The 10,379-nt window shown below is 35.2% G+C and overlaps 1 pseudogene; it reads right to left on the reverse strand.

Moving 5' to 3' along the window:
- Window positions 1-4,021: 4,021 nt before the first annotated feature.
- LOC143672491 (cytoskeleton-associated protein 2 pseudogene) lies at window positions 4,022-6,053 on the reverse strand (annotated as a pseudogene).
- Between the last annotated feature and the right edge of the window lie 4,326 nt (window positions 6,054-10,379).

A 10,379-nucleotide genomic window follows, 5' to 3' on the forward strand; every position in this document is an offset into this window, starting at 1 on the left:
ATGCTTTTCTGTATATGTAATTTCCATCATACTCCCTGAATGCTTGGGTGCTGAATGACATCTGCACTGAGCAAGGAAAACAGGATGGGTTATTTTTGCCTTCTTGTGGAAATCTCTGGCAATGCATTTGTATATGGACTCCATGATTCATCCTAAAGAGCAAGTCAGGCATCTGTGAAAGGTACAAGATAAAGAGCTTTGATTTAGAAATAAAGTATTTTGTAATTAGAGCTCTATCCAGTAATAAAGCCTAAAGGGTTAAGAAGGGAAGACATGTCTTCCATGTAAATACTGGACAATCTGAAAGCTGTCAATAAATATTGGTTCTTCTCTGCCCCCCCAAACAAACCTCTATTTACTTATTTTAAAACAGCTAATAAATCTAATAAGTGTTATATTACAGGGGTCATACCCTCATTATACATATCCTGGACCTAGTTAGGGCTTAATTCTGTAGATAAACATTCGTCGTCTTGTTGGGATTTATCACACAATCACAAAATCAGAACCCCCTGTACGATGTTGGAAAATAAAGATGTCAGGCCATTTTGAAGGGCATGAAGGAGATTCATACATTCCTTTATTCCTTCTTAAATGATTCTGACTCAATTTTCAATCATATAAGGAATTCTTTTAGTCCTAGAGATAAAGGAAACAGACCCTGACTGGATACCTTATAGAAAATGTGCTGGAATTCCCTGAAATACATTTGGAAAAATCAATATTTGGAAGATTGTGTTAGTTGGCAAGTTTCTGATACTCTAGAATTAGTACCAGATTTTCAAAAGGGGAACTTAATAAGTTACAAGTTTAAAGTGCTAAGCTTATGAAAATGTCCAAATTAAGTTGTCAACATGAGATTACCTTCATTCATAAAAGCCATATTGTTTGGAACAACCCTTGTTATCTGGGAAGGTAAGTGGCTGGTATCTGCTGGTCCTTTGTTCCTGGGTTCTGTTGTTTTCAGTGTCTGTACTTGTGACGGTTCCTCACTTTGCTTCTCTGGTTCTGGCTTTCATCTCTTGGCTTCCCTTGGCTCTCTTCAGGTTCTGGCTTGCTTAACATCTCATGGCAACATCTGTTGGACTCCAAGCTTATCCAAACATCCATGTCTCTATTCTCTGAAGCAAATGTTTTCCAAGCATCTACATCTGTTTCCTCTGTCAGCTCTGAGGCTTCTGTCATCTCATTCTCTCTGTCCAATATGTTTTTTATTTTGAAGGACTCCAGTAAGCTAATCAAGACTCACCCTGAATGGACAGAGTTACTCTCCATCTAATAAAAATGTTATACCCACAATTAGACATGTTTAATCTCTGTGAAGATAATTTAATCAAAGTTTGTACCCTACAATATTGAATTAGGATTAAAATAAATGGTTGCTCCAAGAAGATTGGATCAGGATTAAAACATGACTTTTCTGGGGTAAATAATACTTTCAAATCAAAGTGGCATAAAGTGAATAAATAAGAACATTTCAGCAGGCAAAATGATGTGAGCAAAATAAGACAAGTATTTGAGATGAAGAAAAGAGAATGGAGGTAATATGTTAGAGGTCACATAGTGCTCCCTTGATTAAGTTGTGAATGTTATTATTCTAAAAGAATGGGAAGATAATTTTAGAACTGTATTTAATAAGGAGAAGTGAAGTAAAAATTCTAGCATGTAGCACAGTTGTAGGACAATTTATTGCCATTTCATCTAGAAATTTAGCATTTAAAAGAAACTCCAAATCTTTTTTCTTAACTTGTTAGTTTTCATTTATTTTTTTTCTCTAAATATGGTGGGTTGTTTATGCCTGAAAAGTGAATACATAAAACAAAAGCTTTTTGAAATTTTATTTATTAATGTTTGTATTCACATGGATACATTAAAATATACTTTATGTTTGAAAAGTAAATTGGATTTCCTTAGCTTGTGATGGTCTATCCCTTTTTTTGATTGTTCTGAATCCACATAACAATAAGTTAAACATTTTGAAGTATATGACAATAGGTATTTAGTTTATTAACAATGTTGTGCATCACTGTATCTAGTGTCAAAACATTTTTGCCATCTTCAAAGAAAACCCCGTATCTACTGCTACCATGCCCTGACAACCAATAATCTTCCTGTCTCTGTGGATTTATTTATACCCCATATTACATGTAAACAGAAAAACTGAAAATATGAACTTTTACATCAACTTTTATTAAATTTGCATGTTTTTTTATTTGTCCATTGTTGTAGGAAGTGATACTTCATTCCTATTTCTGTCTGTATGGTATTCCATTGTATGGATATAACATATTTTAATTACCTCTTCTATTCTGCTTTATGGAATAACTTGAGAAGTATTAGCGCCAGTTCTTCTTTAAATGTTTAATTGATTCCAACCGTGAGGGCATCTTGTCTTTATTTTTCCTTTTTGAGGAAGTTTTTGATTTCTTATTCAAATTCTCTTCTTATTATTGTTCTGCTAAGATTTTCTATTTCTTCTTGAATCAGTTTTGTAATTTGTGTATTTTTAGCAATTTTTCCATCCACACTATTTAGTTTGTTGGATGACAGTTCATAGGATCTTTGTGCAATCTTCTACTTTAATTTCTCATTTTTGTTATTGATGTTTTGTCAGTCTAGGCAAAGTCTTGACAATTTGATTTTGTCTTTTGTTTTCTCTTTTGTATTCTGTGTTTGTCTACTGTAATCTTTGTTATTTCCTTATTTCTAATAATTTTGTGTTTAGTTTGCTCTTTTTTTAGTTCCATAAGATGCATAAGATGTAAAGTTAGATTCTTAATTAGGAATTATTCTTCTTTATTAAAGTAGGGGCTTCAATACATAATTTTCTTGCGCACTACTTTCTATGCATCCAAAAAAGATGGTGTATTGTATTATCATTTCATTCATATTGTATTTTGTAATATCCTTTGTAATTGAATGTTTATTTCTGTTTTTAATTTTTGTGGGTGTAATTAATTTTTCACCCAGTTTGTTATATGGGCATTAATTTACATACATATGTGAATTTTCTAGTTTTTCTTATGTTACTGACTTATGGTTCATTATGGTTTGGGAAGAAACTTTGGGTTTTTCAGTCTTTTAAAAGTTTTTTAGACTTCCTTTGTAACTAGATATAAGGTTTCCCCTTGAAAATATTCTATGTGAACCTGAAAAGTATGGCTATTTTCTTCTGTTGTGTGATATGTTCTGTATACTTTTCCTAAATCTAGGTGGTGTATAGCATTAAGTTCTCTATAATAATTATTATTTTTACAGATATTTTAATTTATTGGATACATAATTGGTATATAGTTTAAAAGAAATAGAAGTCCTACTTTCCCAAACAAAAATAGCTACTATTAAACAAATGGAATGAATGAACATAAATAAGATGAACTGTGATCTTCCCTCATATTCATTTGTTTTAAAATTAACCTTTTACAATTAAAAATCACTTATTTGATACTGTGTAGAGTCAGTAGATTACATATGCCATTTAAGTATTATTTCAATGCTTTGCAAAACATGTTTGTTGGTGGTATTTATGTGTGAAAAGAGGAATGTTTATTATATATAAGCAGGTTTCTGGTAATATTATTTAACAGTAAAGTTTTCATATCATGCAGAGAAAAGTTTAAATATTAGTTATTTTAGAAATACTAACTAAACTAGAATGACATTTATTGAATATTATATATTCCATCCCTAAATTAATTCTAATAGTCTTACATTAAAAGAAGCTATGGAAGTTTAATATTTAACTAAGAAAGGAACTCAGGCCAGATCTAAAGTTTCTAATATCCACTAAATTTACCACATTTTCCTTCTTACCTCCTTTATATAAATATAAATATATTTTTATAGACTTTACATAAATATGAATTTATTTTTATATATTACCTATTTACATAAAGAAGTACCTTTATATAAAAAAACATGAGAACTTTTTTAATATAACTATAAATTTTATCTAGAACATCTCATTTTCTGATGAAGCATTTTGGAATTTATATTAAAAACCCCATTCCACATCAGTGCTTTAGTTCTCTTCTGCTCTCTCAGTCTCAGAGTACATCAGGCAGAGTGTGTCATTATGATGGCATACAAAAGCATCCATTTCACTTCCAACTTCTGTGAACTGTTCCAATGAAGACACAGAAGGATAATGATCTTTTAACATATCTGGCAATTTGGAATTGTTCTCTTGAAGACATTGAGAATGTCTCACTGGTGTTAGAAACTTCAGCTTTTTAAATGCAGAATTTGGGTCATCAAATTGCATCTTTTTCATGCTTTGTAAGTATGGCATAGTAAAAAATGTTATATTTAATTAAGCTACTTGCTCCAATTTCTTTAGAAGGAGTTTTAGCAACACTGATGGGCTGTTCTGTTCTGTCCTCATGTTCTTTTTCACAATCTTGAAATATCACATTTCTATGTTGTTTATTTTCCATTTCCAGTTTTCCTGGATCTGAGTTAACATCTATATTTTCAGTATTGACTTCTTGGATTTGCTCAGTGGCTCCACAAGCTTCAGCATTTTTTCCAAAATTAACTTTTTCTTGACTCTTCAGTGTTAGGTTATCCACAATTGCATGTTGCATCTCCTCAATAGGCTGACCCTCTGACAGCATGGCTTTCTCATAGATTGTGATAATATTTTCAGCAGGACTTGTGATTGGTTCAAGATGTGCAAGGCATATTCAATGCTTAACAATTTTTTTGGCATCTGGAATATTTTTAACCAGATCATTCAGTATGGCCATTATTTCATCATTTGGATATCCCTCATTAATCAGGTTTAGGCATTCACAAAATGTCTTATTTACTTTTTCAGTCAATGGTCTCTGTTCATTTTCTTCAGCCATGGAAGTCCAGAAAGACCCAATCAGTTTTTCATTTTGTCCTTTGGGTCCTAGCTGGGTAAGTGTGGAGCTTGGAGGCCTTTTCAGCACTCTTTCTTTATCAGCCTTCCACACAGCCAGATGGATTTTTCTTTCTATTGTTTCTTTGGGCTGAGCTGATCTATGAAAAGTTGCTTTGGCTGCAGTATATCTTCAATGGTCAGTGATTTTGGACTTTTCTATCAGTTTGGTATTAGCAAGTGAGCCTGGTCTGGCTATACTTTCAGAAGCCAGTTTTCTTGAAGATGTCTCATTTCTTTTTGTGTCTTGAGAAGAACTGATGTGGACCCTAGATAAATCTGTGTTTAATTGTAGTACTCCCTTTCCAATACGCACTTTCTGGATTGTAATATTGGCAGAAGGTCTAATGATGTCCTCTTTCACCTTACCCAGGATATTATTGTGGTGATTTCTAGGAGGTCACACAAGTTGTCTGTCCTGACATGAAGTAATTTCAAATTTTGTAGTAGTTACATCTGAGGCTCTATCGCTTTTCACTGTTACACTGCTGATGTTTATATCCTGATCTCTGTGGTTTCAGAGATAGTAGATGAAAATTGTTGATTTGTTGCAGAACTCATGTCTTTTGACTCATAGAGATTTTCTAAATGACTTAACCTTAGCCTGAACAATTTGGTCATGATAACATCAAGCACAGGTCTCTTGAATCATCTTAGAAGCATCTTGTTTTGTTTTTTCTGTAGTTACTTGGTTTGCTTTACTATGTTTTCTAAAGTGAAATCCTTGTTTAAATCGCATGTGTGGATTTTGGAGACCATCTTTAATAAGCAACAACTGCATAGTTAAATTATCTTCAAACTTATGTGTATCTACTGTTATAGTTGAATTGGTTAATTCATTAAAAGGTTTTAAAGGAATACAATTTTTTCCATCTTTTATCATTTTTGCTCCCTGTATTGGCATTTTCTTTATAAGCCATTTTTGTTTTAAGTTCAGAACTTTTGTCCCTTCTTGGATGTAGTGGTCAGATGTCATCATTCTCCAGTCTCTACTGGATAATATCTCATCTTCCACTTTATATACAAAACATGTTTTTCTTTCTAATAGAAGTTCCTTGAGGTTTTCTCTTCTTTGCTCTCAGAACCTGAACCAGGCTCTCTGACTCGGGAGCAGGTGCAAGCTGTGAGGCACAGCCAGTAGGCTCATAGCAGATCACAGTCACACTCAGCTGACTGACTTGCAGCCTGCAGCCTACAGCCACTACCCTAAGTGTGTGGGGGTTGCTGCCACCACCTCTCTTTATTATTGATCATAGTCTTATGCAGCACATTTGATCCCTCTTTAAGTTATTGTCTCAACTTACATCTCTATATATTTTGTTCCAATTGAAATAGGTTTATAATTATTGTAGGCAATTGTCTCTGAATTATATTGAAAAAAAGAGATTTTACATAGAAAAATTCATTAATATTAGCAGTCTTGGTTTGGCTTGGATGCAGTGACAAATACCACACCATAGGTTGTCTTAAACTACATGAATTTACTGTCTAAAAGTTTTGAAGGCTGGAAGGCTAAAATCAAAGTTTCAATAAGTCCATGCTTTCTCTCACACTGGGTAGCATTGTGGTGATGGTAGTCCTCTGTAACATGGTGATGTCTCTCCCTTCTCTGGCTTCAATATCTCATTCTTCTCATCACCATGTTCAGTTGTCTTTGCATGTGAAGTATCCCCCATTGGGTTCAAGCCCAAATGTATTCCATTATTCCAAAGAATATTCAAAGATCTTATTCACAAATGAACAACACCCTGACTCGCCTTAATATATTTGAAGATACCATTTTCAAGTAGGTTTGCATCTACATGAGTATTCATTAAGATTTGAATATGTTCTCTGTGCATCAGCATTCCACCTGAAACACATGCATATAGAATGAAATAAAATACCTCTCCCTGTCTTATCACTTTTGTTCTGTTTGCTTATTTATTTATGCTTAGTTAGGCCATGAAAACCACTACTTTTTGTCTTCATCTCCTAATTTTCTGAAGCTTAATCATCACACTGGTATGGCAAAATATGAACTTCTCAGTCCTTTTCTGTGTGAGCACAAAACATGTGCTTGGTTTTCTTGCTTCCCCTTAAACACAGAAATTTTTCAAGACCTTATTCTTTTTTACTCATCTATTGGGTGAGATCTTTTTTATTAAGGTCTATCCATTGAGATTTAAGCCACCAAATTATGGGCAGGACGCTTTGATTAGATTATTTCCATGGAGATATGGCTCTACACATTGAAGGTGTATCACTTACTGGAGTACTTTAATGGAGATCCAATTTGGGAAAAGCTTCAGCAACACAGAGACACTTGGTGTGCAGAAAGAAAATGCCCTGGGGAAGCTCTCTGAAATCTAAAATCTATTCAAAATGAGAATCAGGGAGAGAAATCTAGCAGACATAACCCTGTGCCTTCCCAACTGTAATAGAATCCCCAGACATTATTGGCTTTTTCTTTAGTCAAGGTATCTTTCTCTGGATGCCTTAGTTTGGACACATTAACATTTTTAGAGCTGCAAACTTCTAGTTTAACAAATTCTCTTTAATAAAAGTCTACCCATTTCTGTTGTATTGCATTTTTGGCAATATTAGGAAACTAATACTGCCCCATTTCTCTACCCCATTTTTTGGGATGGTGAAAACTTGGAAAAGTTTTCCTTCTTACCTTCTTACAAGTTTGTTCACACAAGAACAAACTTGTGTGAAAATTGAAATGTCTTGTCTTCATTACTATGGGGCATATGTGTGACAAGGTTTGGATGCACCTAATTTCACAGAAAATACCTGAAAAATAAAAATTAGGAGAGAGTATATTGTGAGATATGTTAGACTATGTGTAATAAAGTCATTGATTTAAGACCATTTTAGGAATTTTATATAACAAGTTTTCAAACAACATTAAAATAATGACAAAATATGCAGGAAATAAAATTATATAAACAAGTAATCTGTATACATCTGTATTAGCTGGGGTTCTCTAAAGAAGTAGAATCATCAGGAGAGATCTGTAAATATAAAAGCAATAAAAGTGTCTTACATAACTGTGGTAATGTAGAGTCCAAGGTCTCTAAGACAGGTCATGCACTGGCAGCTCCAATGAAGGTCCTCAACAAACTCTCATGGAGACTGGCTAAGCAACCCTGGGAATGTAAGAATCCAAGATCCATAGGGCAGGCCACAAGCTGGCAGCTCAAATGAAAGTCCTCAATGAACTCTCAGGAAAGGCTGAATGGCTGAAACAGGAAGAGATACTGTCTGTTCTGAATCCTCCTTAAAAGCCTTCCATTGATTAGATTAAGCATCATTCTTTGCATAAGAGAAACCCCTTAGCTGATTACAAATGCAATCAGCTATGAATACAGTCAATGCGATCATGACTTAGGTCCATGAAATGTCCTCATAGAAACAGGCCAGTGCTTGCCCAACTGGACAACTAGGCACCACCACCTGGCCAAGTTGACACACGAACCTGACAGTGACAGTCCTCCCCTTGTCAACTTGGCAGGTGTGCACATCATCTTAAGCCATATTTAATCCCTAAGTAGAAAACAATAACAGACACATTTTTTCTTTCCCTAACAATACTCAACTGTCCCATTTACAATTGGATATGCATTATACCTCTCCAGAATAATGAGAAAGTCCTTAAATAATATTCATTCTTAAACATTATATCTTACTACTTTAATACTGCAACATGAACAAAAGGGCTTATGTCATATGATAAAGGGGATGAAGGGGATAAAATAAAGAGTCAAACAAAAGCATTTTATTTATGTATAAATACATAGATAATATAAAGCAAGGAAGAAATATTTATGCCATTACAATCCTTATTTCTGTAACTAACCATATGGTCATAGTTCATATTTATCACTACCTTCTTCTACTGCCCATTCTTTGTTCCCTTTACCCTAACCAAGAACTTCAGCTGGCCTTGTGACTTTTCCTGGTGGGGTAACCCAAACCTTCATTCTTGAGTTTCAGAGTGATAGGTGGTCCTATCTGGACTGGGTTGTTGCAGTTTTCCATTAATTTTAATCACAGGGCATGGTAGTACTAAGAGACACCCTAGGGAATCTCATATATTCCAGAAAAATTGTTATTTGCCTTCATTGTGTAGTTGCAGTCCTATTTTCCCTGATATTAAGGGTCAATCAACCAAGCCAGTAAAGTAAACTCTTTCTTGGCTTGTTGATTCAGGGGCATGAATAATCCAAAGTGACCAGGAGGCAATCTTAGTTTCCAGTACTGTGGCATCATTGTGATTCTTCTGGTGGAAGCACTCCCCCTTCTGGAATTAAAATCTGTAGACCAGTAGAGCTCAAGTTCAGAGGAATAAGAAGCAATTTTCCTAGTTGATCACTTGGTGTAATAGTGAGTGGTGACACCCCATTTCCATTCCCTGGTTCCTGGACCCATGGATCCAGGCTATGGGAGAAACTGCCCCCAAAGTGGATACTTATTCAGAGCATACACAACTTAATGGAAAATATCACCCCAGCCCAGCAAGGAATTGTCACCTAGTTGGCACTGTACTTGTGTTTTCAAAAGGTTATTCCATTGTTCTAATAATCCAGCTATCTTTGGATGGTGGGCAACATAATAAGACCAGAGATTCCATGAGCATGTCCCCCCACATTTCATTCGCAATGAAGTGGATTCCTTGATCAGAAGCGATGCTGTATGGAATACCATAACAATGGAAAAGGCATTCTACAAGTCCTTAGATGGTAGTTTCAGCAGAGGCCTTGAATGCAGGGAAAGCAAACCCATATCCAGAATATGTGTTTATTCCAGTTAAAGGAAATCACTTTCCCCTCCATGATGGAAGTGGTCCAGTGTAATCAACCTGCCACAATGTAACTGGCTGATCACCTTGAGGAATGTTGCCATACAGGGTGTTGAGTGTGGATCTCTGCTCCTGGCAGTTTAAACACCCAGCAGAAGCTATAGGCAGGTCAGAATTGGTGAGTGGAAGTCCATGTTGCTGAGCCCAAGCATAGCTTCTATCCCTACCACAATGACCACTTTGTTCATGAGCCCATTGGACAATGACAGAAGTTGCTGTGGAAATGGGCTGACTGGTATCCACAGAATGGGTCATATTATCCACTTGATTATTAAAACCTTCCTTTGCTGAAGTCACCCTCTGCAGTGCATTCATATAGGATACACATATCTTCATGTTTTTTTCCCACTCTGAAAGGTCTATTCACATACGTCTTTCCCAAATTTCATCACCAATTTTCCAATCATGCTATTTCCATGTCCCTGACCTTACAGCCAAACCATCAGCCACAGCCTATGAATCAGTATACAAATGCACCTCAGTCCAGTTCTCTTTCCAAGCAAAATACACAACCAAATGCATTTCTTGAAGTTTTGCCCACTGGGAGGATTTCCCATCATGGCTGTTCTTCATAGACATTCTGGAAAGGGGTTGTAATGCTGTGGCTGTCTACTTTTAGGTGGTACC

This window comes from Tamandua tetradactyla, chromosome Y, assembly GCF_023851605.1.
Source record: "Tamandua tetradactyla isolate mTamTet1 chromosome Y, mTamTet1.pri, whole genome shotgun sequence".
Taxonomy (NCBI): Eukaryota; Metazoa; Chordata; class Mammalia; order Pilosa; family Myrmecophagidae; genus Tamandua; species Tamandua tetradactyla.